The following is a 15,495-nucleotide window of genomic DNA, read 5'->3' on the forward strand; positions in this document are numbered from 1 at the left end:
GGAAGCTATTGAAAAAATCGGCAGAGGTTTTCATGAAAAATGGCCCCCTTTCACTAAAATATTCACCAAAAATACAAATTCCACCAGAATTCAATGCGGACTGCTGTGTCTCGTTCAGCCAGTATAGGGCCACGTTTGGGAGAAATTTTGAGTCAATCGGTCCAAAGACCTGGAAGCTATTGAAAAAATCGGCCGAGGTTTTCATGACAAATGGCCCCCTTTCACTAAAATATTCACCAAAAATACAAATTCCACCCGAATTCAATGCGGACTGCTGTGTCTCGTTCAGCCAGTATAGGGGCATGTTTGGGAGAAATTTTGAGTCAATCGGTCCAAAGACCTGGAAGCTATTGAAAAAATCGGCAGGGGTTTTCATGAAAAATGGCCCCCTTTCACTAAAATATTCACCAAAAATACAAATTCCACCAGAATTCAATGCGGACTGCTGTGTCTCGTTCAGCCAGTATAGGGCCACGTTTGGGAGAAATTTTGAGTCAATCGGTCCAAAGACCTGGAAGCTATTGAAAAAATCGGCCGAGGTTTTCATGAAGAATGGCCCCCTTTCACTAAAATATTCACCAAAAATACAAATTCCACCAGAATTCAATGCGGACTGCTGTGTCTCGTTCAGCCAGTATAGGGCCACGTTTGGGAGAAATTTTGAGTCAATCGGTCCAAAGACCTGGAAGCTATTGAAAAAATCGGCCGAGGACCACGTTTGGGAGAAATTTTCAGTCAATCGGTCCAAAGTCCTGGAAGCTATTGAAAAAATCGGCCGAGCTTTTCATGAAAACCGGACTGCTGTGTCTCTTTCAGCCAGTATAGGGCCATGTTTGGGAGAAATTTCGAGTCAATCGGTCCAAAGACCTGGAAGCTATTGAAAACATCAGCCAAGGTTTTCATGAAAAATGGCCCTTTTTCACTAAAATATTCACCAAAAATACAAATTCCACCCGAATCCAACGGGGACTGCTGTGTCTCGTTCAGCCAGTATAGGACCACGTTTGGGAGAAATTTCGAGTCAATCGGTCCAAAGACTTGGAAGCTATTGAAAAACTCGGCCGAGGACCACGTTTGGGAGAAATGTTGAGTCAATCGGTCCAAAGACCTGGAAGCTATTGAAAAAATCGGCAGAGGTTTTCATGAAAAATGCCCCCCTTTCACTAAAATATTCACCAGAAATACAAATTCCACCCGAATTCAATGCGGACTGCTGTGTCTCGTTCAGCCAGTATAGGGCCACGTTTGGGAGAAATTTTGAGTCAATCGGTCCAAAGACCTGGAAGCTATTGAAAAAATCGGCCGAGGTTTTCATGAAAAATGGCCCCCTTTCACTAAAATATTCACCAAAAACACAAATTCCACCGGAATTCAATGCGGACTGCTGTGTCTCGTTCAGCCAGTATAGGGGCATGTTTGGGAGAAATTTTGAGTCAATCGGTCCAAAGACCTGGAAGCTATTGAAAAAATCGGCCGAGCTTTTCATGAAAAATGGCCCCCTTTCACTAAAATATTCACCAAAAACACAAATTCCACCGGAATTCAATGCGGACTGCTGTGTCTCGTTCAGCCAGTATAGGGGCATGTTTGGGAGAAATTTTGAGTCAATCGGTCCAAAGACCTGGAAGCTATTGAAAAAATCGGCAGAGGTTTTCATGAAAAATGGCCCCCTTTCACTAAAATATTCACCAAAAATACAAATTCCACCCGAATTCAATGCGGACTGCTGTGTCTCGTTCAGCCAGTATAGGGCCACGTTTGGGAGAAATTTTGAGTCAATCGGTCCAAAGACCTGGAAGCTATTGAAAAAATCGGCAGAGGTTTTCATGAAAAATGGCCCCCTTTCACTAAAATATTCACCAAAAATACAAATTCCACCCGAATTCAATGCGGACTGCTGTGTCTCGTTCAGCCAGTATAGGGCCACGTTTGGGAGAAATTTTGAGTCAATCGGTCCAAAGACCTGGAAGCTATTGAAAAATTCGGCAGGGGTTTTCATGAAAAATGGCCCCCTTTCACTAAAATATTCACCAAAAATACAAATTCCACCAGAATTCAATGCGGACTGCTGTGTCTCGTTCAGCCAGTATAGGGCCACGTTTGGGAGAAATTTTGAGTCAATCGGTCCAAAGACCTGGAAGCTATTGAAAAAATCGGCCGAGGACCACGTTTGGGAGAAATTTTCAGTCAATCGGTCAAAAGACCGGGAAGCTATTGAAAAAATCGGCAGAGGTTTTCATGAAAAATGGCCCCCTTTCACTAAAATATTCACCAAAAATACAAATTCCACCTGAATTCAATGCGGACTGCTGTGTCTCGTTCAGCCAGTATAGGGCCACGTTTGGGAGAAATTTTGAGTCAATCGGTCCAAAGACCTGGAAGCTATTGAAAAAATCGGCCGAGGTTTTCATGAAGAATGGCCCCCTTTCACTAAAATATTCACCAAAAATACAAATTCCACCAGAATTCAATGCGGACTGCTGTGTCTCGTTCAGCCAGTATAGGGCCACGTTTGGGAGAAATTTTGAGTCAATCGGTCCAAAGACCTGGAAGCTATTGAAAAAATCGGCCGAGGACCACGTTTGGGAGAAATTTTCAGTCAATCGGTCCAAAGTCCTGGAAGCTATTGAAAAAATCGGCCGAGCTTTTCATGAAAACCGGACTGCTGTGTCTCTTTCAGCCAGTATAGGGCCATGTTTGGGAGAAATTTCGAGTCAATCGGTCCAAAGACCTGGAAGCTATTGAAAACATCAGCCAAGGTTTTCATGAAAAATGGCCCTTTTTCACTAAAATATTCACCAAAAATACAAATTCCACCCGAATCCAACGGGGACTGCTGTGTCTCGTTCAGCCAGTATAGGACCACGTTTGGGAGAAATTTCGAGTCAATCGGTCCAAAGACTTGGAAGCTATTGAAAAACTCGGCCGAGGACCACGTTTGGGAGAAATGTTGAGTCAATCGGTCCAAAGACCTGGAAGCTATTGAAAAAATTGGCCGAGGTTTTCATGAAAAATGGCCCCCTTTCACTAAAATATTCACCAAAAATACAAATTCCACCCGAATTCAATGCGGACTGCTGTGTCTCGTTCAGCCAGTATGAGGCCACGTTTGGGAGAAATTTTGAGTCCTGGAAGCTATTGAAAAAATCGGCAGGGGTTTTCATGAAAAATGGCCCCCTTTCACTAAAATATTCACCAAAAATACAAATTCCACCCAAATTCAATGCGGACTGCTGTGTCTCGTTCAGCCAGTATAGGGCCACGTTTGGGAGAAATTTTGAGTCAATCGGTCCAAAGACCTGGAAGATATTGAAAAAATCGGCAGAGGTTTTCATGAAAAATGGCCCCCTTTCACTAAAATATTCACCAAAAATACAAATTCCACCCGAATTCAATGCGGACTGCTGTGTCTCGTTCAGCCAGTATAGGGCCACGTTTGGGAGAAATTTTGAGTCAATCGGTCCAAAGACCTGGAAGCTATTGAAAAAATTGGCCGAGGTTTTCATGAAAAATGGCCCCCTTTCACTAAAATATTCACCAAAAATACAAATTCCACCCGAATTCAATGCGGACTGCTGTGTCTCGTTCAGCCAGTATAGGGGCATGTTTGGGAGAAATTTTGAGCCAATCGGTCCAAAGACCTGGAAGCTATTGAAAAAATCGGCAGAGGTTTTCATGAAAAATGGCCCCCTTTCACTAAAATATTCACCAAAAATACAAATTCCACCCGAATTCAATGCGGACTGCTGTGTCTCGTTCAGCCAGTATAGGGCCACGTTTGGGAGAAATTTTGAGTCAATCGGTCCAAAGACCTGGAAGCTATTGAAAAAATCGGCAGAGGTTTTCATGAAAAATGGCCCCCTTTCACTAAAATATTCACCAAAAATACAAATTCCACCAGAATTCAATGCGGACTGCTGTGTCTCGTTCAGCCAGTATAGGGCCACGTTTGGGAGAAATTTTGAGTCAATCGGTCCAAAGACCTGGAAGCTATTGAAAAAATCGGCCGAGGTTTTCATGAAGAATGGCCCCCTTTCACTAAAATATTCACCAAAAATACAAATTCCACCAGAATTCAATGCGGACTGCTGTGTCTCGTTCAGCCAGTATAGGGCCACGTTTGGGAGAAATTTTGAGTCAATCGGTCCAAAGACCTGGAAGCTATTGAAAAAATCGGCCGAGGACCACGTTTGGGAGAAATTTTCAGTCAATCGGTCCAAAGTCCTGGAAGCTATTGAAAAAATCGGCCGAGCTTTTCATGAAAACCGGACTGCTGTGTCTCTTTCAGCCAGTATAGGGCCATGTTTGGGAGAAATTTCGAGTCAATCGGTCCAAAGACCTGGAAGCTATTGAAAACATCAGCCAAGGTTTTCATGAAAAATGGCCCTTTTTCACTAAAATATTCACCAAAAATACAAATTCCACCCGAATCCAACGGGGACTGCTGTGTCTCGTTCAGCCAGTATAGGACCACGTTTGGGAGAAATTTCGAGTCAATCGGTCCAAAGACTTGGAAGCTATTGAAAAACTCGGCCGAGGACCACGTTTGGGAGAAATGTTGAGTCAATCGGTCCAAAGACCTGGAAGCTATTGAAAAAATCGGCAGAGGTTTTCATGAAAAATGCCCCCCTTTCACTAAAATATTCACCAGAAATACAAATTCCACCCGAATTCAATGCGGACTGCTGTGTCTCGTTCAGCCAGTATAGGGCCACGTTTGGGAGAAATTTTGAGTCAATCGGTCCAAAGACCTGGAAGCTATTGAAAAAATCGGCCGAGGACCACGTTTGGGAGAAATTTTCAGTCAATCGGTCCAAAGACCTGGAAGCTATTGAAAAAATCGGCCGAGCTTTTCATGAAATATGGCCCCCTTTCACTAAAATATTCACCAAAAACACAAATTCCACCCGAATTCAATGCGGACTGCTGTGTCTCGTTCAGCCAGTATAGGGGCATGTTTGGGAGAAATTTTGAGTCAATCGGTCCAAAGACCTGGAAGCTATTGAAAAAATCGGCAGAGGTTTTCATGAAAAATGGCCCCCTTTCACTAAAATATTCACCAAAAATACAAATTCCACCCGAATTCAATGCGGACTGCTGTGTCTCGTTCAGCCAGTATAGGGGCACGTTTGGGAGAAATTTTGAGTCAATCGGTCCAAAGACCTGGAAGCTATTGAAAAAATCGGCAGAGGTTTTCATGAAAAATGGCCCCCTTTCACTAAAATATTCACCAAAAATACAAATTCCACCCGAATTCAATGCGGACTGCTGTGTCTCGTTCAGCCAGTATAGGGCCACGTTTGGGAGAAATTTTGAGTCGATCGGTCCAAAGACCTGGAAGCTATTGAAAAAATCGGCAGGGGTTTTCATGAAAAATGGCCCCCTTTCACTAAAATATTCACCAAAAATACAAATTCCACCAGAATTCAATGCGGACTGCTGTGTCTCGTTCAGCCAGTATAGGGCCACGTTTGGGAGAAATTTTGAGTCAATCGGTCCAAAGACCTGGAAGCTAAAGAAAAAATCGGCCGAGGACCACGTTTGGGAGAAATTTTCAGTCAATCGGTCAAAAGACCGGGAAGCTATTGAAAAAATCGGCAGAGGTTTTCATGAAAAATGGCCCCCTTTCACTAAAATATTCACCAAAAATACAAATTCCACCCGAATTCAATGCGGACTGCTGTGTCTCGTTCAGCCAGTATAGGGCCACGTTTGGGAGAAATTTTGAGTCAATCGGTCCAAAGACCTGGAAGCTATTGAAAAAATCGGCCGAGGTTTTCATGAAGAATGGCCCCCTTTCACTAAAATATTCACCAAAAATACAAATTCCACCCGAATTCAATGCGGACTGCTGTGTCTCGTTCAGCCAGTATAGGGCCACGTTTGGGAGAAATTTTGAGTCAATCGGTCCAAAGACCTGGAAGCTATTGAAAAAATTGGCCGAGGTTTTCATGAAAAATGGCCCCCTTTCACTAAAATATTCACCAAAAATACAAATTCCACCCGAATTCAATGCGGACTGCTGTGTCTCGTTCAGCCAGTATAGGGCCACGTTTGGGAGAAATTTTGAGTCAATCGGTCCAAAGACCTGGAAGCTATTGAAAAAATCGGCAGAGGTTTTCATGAAAAATGGCCCCCTTTCACTAAAATATTCACCAAAAATACAAATTCCACCCGAATTCAATGCGGACTGCTGTGTCTCGTTCAGCCAGTATAGGGCCACGTTTGGGAGAAATTTTGAGTCAATCGGTCCAAAGACCTGGAAGCTATTGAAAAAATCGGCCGAGGTTTTCATGAAGAATGGCCCCCTTTCACTAAAATATTCACCAAAAATACAAATTCCACCAGAATTCAATGCGGACTGCTGTGTCTCGTTCAGCCAGTATAGGGCCACGTTTGGGAGAAATTTTGAGTCAATCGGTCCAAAGACCTGGAAGCTATTGAAAAAATCGGCAGAGGTTTTCATGAAAAATGGCCCCCTTTCACTAAAATATTCACCAAAAATACAAATTCTACCCGAATTCAATGCAGACTGCTGTGTCTCGTTCAGCCAGTATAGGGCCACGTTTGGGAGACATTTTGAGCCAATCGGTCCAAAGACCTAGAAGCTGTTGAAAAAATCGGCAGAGGTTTTCATGAAAAATGGCCTCCTTTCACTAAAATATTCACCAAAAATACAAATTCCACCCGAATTCAATGCGGACTGCTGTGTCTCGTTCAGCCAGTATAGGGGCATGTTTGGGAGAAATTTTGAGTCAATCGGTCCAAAGACCTGGAAGCTATTGAAAAAATCGGCCGAGGTTTTCATGAAAAATGGCCCCCTTTCACTAAAATATTCACCAAAAATACAAATTCTACCCGAATTCAATGCAGACTGCTGTGTCTCGTTCAGCCAGTATAGGGGCATGTTTGGGAGAAATTTTGAGCCAATCGGTCCAAAGACCTGGAAGCTATTGAAAAAATCGGCAGAGGTTTTCATGAAAAATGGCCCCCTTTCACTAAAATATTCACCAAAAATACAAATTCCACCCGAATTCAATGCGGACTGCTGTGTCTCGTTCAGCCAGTATAGGGGCATGTTTGGGAGAAATTTTGAGTCAATCGGTCCAAAGACCTGGAAGCTATTGAAAAAATCGGCAGAGGTTTTCATGAAAAATGGCCCCCTTTCACTAAAATATTCACCAAAAATACAAATTCCACCCGAATTCAATGCGAACTGCTGTGTCTCGTTCAGCCAGTATAGGGCCACGTTTGGGAGAAATTTTGAGTCAATCGGTCCAAAGACCTGGAAGCTATTGAAAAAATCGGCCGAGGTTTTCATGAAGAATGGCCCCCTTTCACTAAAATATTCACCAAAAATACAAATTCCACCCGAATTCAATGCGGACTGCTGTGTCTCGTTCAGCCAGTATAGGGCCACGTTTGGGAGAAATTTTGAGTCAATCGGTCCAAAGACCTGGAAGCTATTGAAAAAATCGGCAGGGGTTTTCATGAAAAATGGCCCCCTTTCACTAAAATATTCACCAAAAATACAAATTCCACCAGAATTCAATGCGGACTGCTGTGTCTCGTTCAGCCAGTATAGGGCCACGTTTGGGAGAAATTTTGAGTCAATCGGTCCAAAGACCTGGAAGCTATTGAAAAAATCGGCCGAGGTTTTCATGAAGAATGGCCCCCTTTCACTAAAATATTCACCAAAAATATAAATTCCACCAGAGTTCAATGCGGACTGCTGTGTCTCGTTCAGCCAGTATAGGGCCACGTTTGGGAGAAATTTTGAGTCAATCGGTCCAAAGACCTGGAAGCTATTGAAAAAATCGGCCGAGGACCACGTTTGGGAGAAATTTTCAGTCAATCGGTCCAAAGACCTGGAAGCTATTGAAAAAATCGGCCGAGCTTTTCATGAAAAATGGCCCCCTTTCACTAAAATATTCACCAAAAACACAAATTCCACCCGAATTCAATGCGGACTGCTGTGTCTCGTTCAGCCAGTATAGGGGCATGTTTGGGAGAAATTTTGAGTCAATCGGTCCAAAGACCTGGAAGCTATTGAAAAAATTGGCCGAGGTTTTCATGAAAAATGGCCCCCTTTCACTAAAATATTCACCAAAAATACAAATTCCACCCGAATTCAATGCGGACTGCTGTGTCTCGTTCAGCCAGTATAGGGCCACGTTTGGGAGAAATTTTGAGTCAATCGGTCCAAAGACCTGGAAGCTATTGAAAAAATCGGCCGAGGTTTTCATGAAGAATGGCCCCCTTTCACTAAAATATTCACCAAAAATACAAATTCCACCAGAATTCAATGCGGACTGCTGTGTCTCGTTCAGCCAGTATAGGGGCATGTTTGGGAGAAATTTTGAGTCAATCGGTCCAAAGACCTGGAAGCTATTGAAAAAATCGGCAGAGGTTTTCATGAAAAATGGCCCCCTTTCACTAAAATATTCACCAAAAATACAAATTCTACCCGAATTCAATGCAGACTGCTGTGTCTCGTTCAGCCAGTATAGGGCCACGTTTGGGAGACATTTTGAGCCAATCGGTCCAAAGACCTAGAAGCTGTTGAAAAAATCGGCAGAGGTTTTCATGAAAAATGGCCTCCTTTCACTAAAATATTCACCAAAAATACAAATTCCACCCGAATTCAATGCGGACTGCTGTGTCTCGTTCAGCCAGTATAGGGGCATGTTTGGGAGAAATTTTGAGTCAATCGGTCCAAAGACCTGGAAGCTATTGAAAAAATCGGCAGAGGTTTTCATGAAAAATGGCCCCCTTTCACTAAAATATTCACCAAAAATACAAATTCTACCCGAATTCAATGCAGACTGCTGTGTCTCGTTCAGCCAGTATAGGGGCATGTTTGGGAGAAATTTTGAGCCAATCGGTCCAAAGACCTGGAAGCTATTGAAAAAATCGGCAGAGGTTTTCATGAAAAATGGCCCCCTTTCACTAAAATATTCACCAAAAATACAAATTCCACCCGAATTCAATGCGGACTGCTGTGTCTCGTTCAGCCAGTATAGGGGCATGTTTGGGAGAAATTTTGAGTCAATCGGTCCAAAGACCTGGAAGCTATTGAAAAAATCGGCAGAGGTTTTCATGAAAAATGGCCCCCTTTCACTAAAATATTCACCAAAAATACAAATTCCACCCGAATTCAATGCGGACTGCTGTGTCTCGTTCAGCCAGTATAGGGCCACGTTTGGGAGAAATTTTGAGTCAATCGGTCCAAAGACCTGGAAGCTATTGAAAAAATCGGCCGAGGTTTTCATGAAGAATGGCCCCCTTTCACTAAAATATTCACCAAAAATACAAATTCCACCCGAATTCAATGCGGACTGCTGTGTCTCGTTCAGCCAGTATAGGGCCACGTTTGGGAGAAATTTTGAGTCAATCGGTCCAAAGACCTGGAAGCTATTGAAAAAATCGGCAGGGGTTTTCATGAAAAATGGCCCCCTTTCACTAAAATATTCACCAAAAATATAAATTCCACCAGAGTTCAATGCGGACTGCTGTGTCTCGTTCAGCCAGTATAGGGCCACGTTTGGGAGAAATTTTGAGTCAATCGGTCCAAAGACCTGGAAGCTATTGAAAAAATCGGCCGAGGACCACGTTTGGGAGAAATTTTCAGTCAATCGGTCCAAAGACCTGGAAGCTATTGAAAAAATCGGCCGAGCTTTTCATGAAAAATGGCCCCCTTTCACTAAAATATTCACCAAAAACACAAATTCCACCCGAATTCAATGCGGACTGCTGTGTCTCGTTCAGCCAGTATAGGGGCATGTTTGGGAGAAATTTTGAGTCAATCGGTCCAAAGACCTGGAAGCTATTGAAAAAATCGGCAGAGGTTTTCATGAAAAATGGCCCCCTTTCACTAAAATATTCACCAAAAATACAAATTCCACCCGAATTCAATGCGGACTGCTGTGTCTCGTTCAGCCAGTATAGGGCCACGTTTGGGAGAAATTTTGAGTCAATCGGTCCAAAGACCTGGAAGCTATTGAAAAAATCGGCAGAGGTTTTCATGAAAAATGGCCCCCTTTCACTAAAATATTCACCAAAAATACAAATTCCACCCGAATTCAATGCGGACTGCTGTGTCTCGTTCAGCCAGTATAGGGCCACGTTTGGGAGAAATTTTGAGTCAATCGGTCCAAAGACCTGGAAGCTATTGAAAAAATCGGCCGAGGTTTTCATGACAAATGGCCCCCTTTCACTAAAATATTCACCAAAAATACAAATTCCACCCGAATCCAACGGGGACTGCTGTGTCTCGTTCAGCCAGTATAGGGCCATGTTTGGGAGAAATTTCGAGCTAATCGGTCTAAAGACCTGGAAGCTATTGAAAAAATCAGCCGAGGTTTTCATGAAAAATGGGCCCCTTTCACTAAAATATTCACCAAAAATACAAATTCCACCCAAATCCAACGGGGACTGCTGTGTCTCGTTCAGCCAGTATAGGGCCATGATTTTGAGAAATTTCGTGTCAATCGGTCCAAAGACCTGGAAGCTATTGAAAAAAATCGCCCCAGGTTTTCATGAAAAATGGCCCCCTTTCACTAAAATATTCACCAAAAATACAAATTCCACCCTAATCAAATGGGGACTGCTGTGCCTCGTTCAGCCAGTATAGGACCACGTTTTGGAGAAATTTTGAGTCAATCGGTCCAAAGACCTGGAAGCTATTGAAAAAATCGGCCGAGGACCACGTTTGGGAGAAATTTTCAGTCAATCGGTCCAAAGACCTGGAAGCTATTGAAAAAATCGGCCGAGCTTTTCATGAAAAATGGCCCCCTTTCACTAAAATATTCACCAAAAATACAAATTCCACCCGAATTCAATGCGGACTGCTGTGTCTCGTTCAGCCAGTATAGGGCCACGTTTGGGAGAAATTTTGAGTCAATCGGTCCAAAGACCTGGAAGCTATTGAAAAAATCGGCAGAGGTTTTCATGAAAAATGGCCCCCTTTCACTAAAATATTCACCAAAAATACAAATTCCACCCGAATTCAATGCGGACTGCTGTGTCTCGTTCAGCCAGTATAGGGCCACGTTTGGGAGAAATTTTGAGTCAATCGGTCCAAAGACCTGGAAGCTATTGAAAAAATCGGCCGAGGTTTTCATGACAAATGGCCCCCTTTCACTAAAATATTCACCAAAAATACAAATTCCACCCGAATTCAATGCAGACTGCTGTGTCTCGTTCAGCCAGTATAGGGGCATGTTTGGGAGAAATTTTGAGTCAATCGGTCCAAAGACCTGGAAGCTATTGAAAAAATCGGCCGAGGTTTTCATGAAAAATGGCGCCCTTTCACTAAAATATTCACCAAAAATACAAATTCTACCCGAATTCAATGCAGACTGCTGTGTCTCGTTCAGCCAGTATAGGGGCATGTTTGGGAGAAATTTTGAGCCAATCGGTCCAAAGACCTGGAAGCTATTGAAAAAATCGGCAGAGGTTTTCATGAAAAATGGCCCCCTTTCACTAAAATATTCACCAAAAATACAAATTCCACCCGAATTCAATGCGGACTGCTGTGTCTCGTTCAGCCAGTATAGGGGCATGTTTGGGAGAAATTTTGAGTCAATCGGTCCAAAGACCTGGAAGCTATTGAAAAAATCGGCAGAGGTTTTCATGAAAAATGGCCCCCTTTCACTAAAATATTCACCAAAAATACAAATTCCACCCGAATTCAATGCGGACTGCTGTGTCTCGTTCAGCCAGTATAGGGCCACGTTTGGGAGAAATTTTGAGTCAATCGGTCCAAAGACCTGGAAGCTATTGAAAAAATCGGCCGAGGTTTTCATGAAGAATGGCCCCCTTTCACTAAAATATTCACCAAAAATACAAATTCCACCCGAATTCAATGCGGACTGCTGTGTCTCGTTCAGCCAGTATAGGGCCACGTTTGGGAGAAATTTTGAGTCAATCGGTCCAAAGACCTGGAAGCTATTGAAAAAATCGGCAGGGGTTTTCATGAAAAATGGCCCCCTTTCACTAAAATATTCACCAAAAATATAAATTCCACCAGAGTTCAATGCGGACTGCTGTGTCTCGTTCAGCCAGTATAGGGCCACGTTTGGGAGAAATTTTGAGTCAATCGGTCCAAAGACCTGGAAGCTATTGAAAAAATCGGCCGAGGACCACGTTTGGGAGAAATTTTCAGTCAATCGGTCCAAAGACCTGGAAGCTATTGAAAAAATCGGCCGAGCTTTTCATGAAAAATGGCCCCCTTTCACTAAAATATTCACCAAAAACACAAATTCCACCCGAATTCAATGCGGACTGCTGTGTCTCGTTCAGCCAGTATAGGGGCATGTTTGGGAGAAATTTTGAGTCAATCGGTCCAAAGACCTGGAAGCTATTGAAAAAATCGGCAGAGGTTTTCATGAAAAATGGCCCCCTTTCACTAAAATATTCACCAAAAATACAAATTCCACCCGAATTCAATGCGGACTGCTGTGTCTCGTTCAGCCAGTATAGGGCCACGTTTGGGAGAAATTTTGAGTCAATCGGTCCAAAGACCTGGAAGCTATTGAAAAAATCGGCAGAGGTTTTCATGAAAAATGGCCCCCTTTCACTAAAATATTCACCAAAAATACAAATTCCACCCGAATTCAATGCGGACTGCTGTGTCTCGTTCAGCCAGTATAGGGCCACGTTTGGGAGAAATTTTGAGTCAATCGGTCCAAAGACCTGGAAGCTATTGAAAAAATCGGCCGAGGTTTTCATGACAAATGGCCCCCTTTCACTAAAATATTCACCAAAAATACAAATTCCACCCGAATTCAATGCAGACTGCTGTGTCTCGTTCAGCCAGTATAGGGGCATGTTTGGGAGAAATTTTGAGTCAATCGGTCCAAAGACCTGGAAGCTATTGAAAAAATCGGCCGAGGTTTTCATGTAAAATGGCGCCCTTTCACTAAAATATTCACCAAAAATACAAATTCCACCCGAATCCAACGGGGACTGCTGTGTCTCGTTCAGCCAGTATAGGGCCATGTTTGGGAGAAATTTCGAGTCAATCGGTCCAAAGACCTGGAAGCTATTGAAAAAATCGGCCGAGTTTTTCATGAAAAATGGCGCCCTTTCACTAAAATATTCACCAAAAATACAAATTCCACCCGAATCCAACGGGGACTGCTGTGTCTCGTTCAGCCAGTATAGGGCCATGTTTGGGAGAAATTTCGAGTCAATCGGTCCAAAGACCTGGAAGCTATTGAAAAAAATCGGCCGAGGACCACGTTTGGGAGAAATTTTGAGTCAATCGGTCCAAAGACCTGGAAGCTATTGAAAAAAATTTGCCAAGGTTTCCATGAAAAATGGCCCTTTTTCACTAAAATATTCACCAAAAATACAAATTCCACCCGAATCCAACGGGGACTGCTGTGTCTCGTTCAGCCAGTATAGGGCCATGTTTGGGAGAAATTTCGAGTTAATCGGTCTAAAGACCTGGAAGCTATTGAAAAAATCAGCCGAGGTTTTCATGAAAAATGGGCCCCTTTCACTAAAATATTCACCAAAAATACAAATTCCACCCAAATCCAACGGGGACTGCTGTGTCTCGTTCAGCCAGTATAGGGCCATGATTTTGAGAAATTTCGTGTCAATCGGTCCAAAGACCTGGAAGCTATTGAAAAAAATCGCCCCAGGTTTTCATGAAAAATGGCCCCCTTTCACTAAAATATTCACCAAAAATACAAATTCCACCCTAATCAAATGGGGACTGCTGTGCCTCGTTCAGCCAGTATAGGACCACGTTTTGGAGAAATTTTGAGTCAATCGGTCCAAAGACCTGGAAGCTATTGAAAAAATCGGCCGAGGACCACGTTTGGGAGAAATTTTCAGTCAATCGGTCCAAAGACCTGGAAGCTATTGAAAAAATCGGCCGAGCTTTTCATGAAAAATGGCCCCCTTTCACTAAAATATTCACCAAAAATACAAATTCCACCCGAATTCAATGCGGACTGCTGTGTCTCGTTCAGCCAGTATAGGGGCATGTTTGGGAGAAATTTTGAGTCAATCGGTCCAAAGACCTGGAAGCTATTGAAAAAATCGGCAGAGGTTTTCATGAAAAATGGCCCCCTTTCACTAAAATATTCACCAAAAATACAAATTCCACCCGAATTCAATGCGGACTGCTGTGTCTCGTTCAGCCAGTATAGGGCCACGTTTGGGAGAAATTTTGAGTCAATCGGTCCAAAGACCTGGAAGCTATTGAAAAAATCGGCCGAGGTTTTCATGAAGAATGGCCCCCTTTCACTAAAATATTCACCAAAAATACAAATTCCACCCGAATTCAATGCGGACTGCTGTGTCTCGTTCAGCCAGTATAGGGCCACGTTTGGGAGAAATTTTGAGTCAATCGGTCCAAAGACCTGGAAGCTATTGAAAAAATCGGCAGGGGTTTTCATGAAAAATGGCCCCCTTTCACTAAAATATTCACCAAAAATATAAATTCCACCAGAGTTCAATGCGGACTGCTGTGTCTCGTTCAGCCAGTATAGGGCCACGTTTGGGAGAAATTTTGAGTCAATCGGTCCAAAGACCTGGAAGCTATTGAAAAAATCGGCCGAGGACCACGTTTGGGAGAAATTTTCAGTCAATCGGTCCAAAGACCTGGAAGCTATTGAAAAAATCGGCCGAGCTTTTCATGAAAAATGGCCCCCTTTCACTAAAATATTCACCAAAAACACAAATTCCACCCGAATTCAATGCGGACTGCTGTGTCTCGTTCAGCCAGTATAGGGGCATGTTTGGGAGAAATTTTGAGTCAATCGGTCCAAAGACCTGGAAGCTATTGAAAAAATCGGCAGAGGTTTTCATGAAAAATGGCCCCCTTTCACTAAAATATTCACCAAAAATACAAATTCCACCCGAATTCAATGCGGACTGCTGTGTCTCGTTCAGCCAGTATAGGGCCACGTTTGGGAGAAATTTTGAGTCAATCGGTCCAAAGACCTGGAAGCTATTGAAAAAATCGGCAGAGGTTTTCATGAAAAATGGCCCCCTTTCACTAAAATATTCACCAAAAATACAAATTCCACCCGAATTCAATGCGGACTGCTGTGTCTCGTTCAGCCAGTATAGGGCCACGTTTGGGAGAAATTTTGAGTCAATCGGTCCAAAGACCTGGAAGCTATTGAAAAAATCGGCCGAGGTTTTCATGACAAATGGCCCCCTTTCACTAAAATATTCACCAAAAATACAAATTCCACCCGAATTCAATGCAGACTGCTGTGTCTCGTTCAGCCAGTATAGGGGCATGTTTGGGAGAAATTTTGAGTCAATCGGTCCAAAGACCTGGAAGCTATTGAAAAAATCGGCCGAGGTTTTCATGTAAAATGGCGCCCTTTCACTAAAATATTCACCAAAAATACAAATTCCACCCGAATCCAACGGGGACTGCTGTGTCTCGTTCAGCCAGTATAGGGCCATGTTTGGGAGAAATTTCGAGTCAATCGGTCCAAAGACCTGGAAGCTATTGAAAAAATC

Source organism: Pagrus pagrus (assembly GCF_965226575.1).
Source record: "Pagrus pagrus genome assembly, chromosome: 2".
Taxonomy (NCBI): Eukaryota; Metazoa; Chordata; class Actinopteri; order Spariformes; family Sparidae; genus Pagrus; species Pagrus pagrus.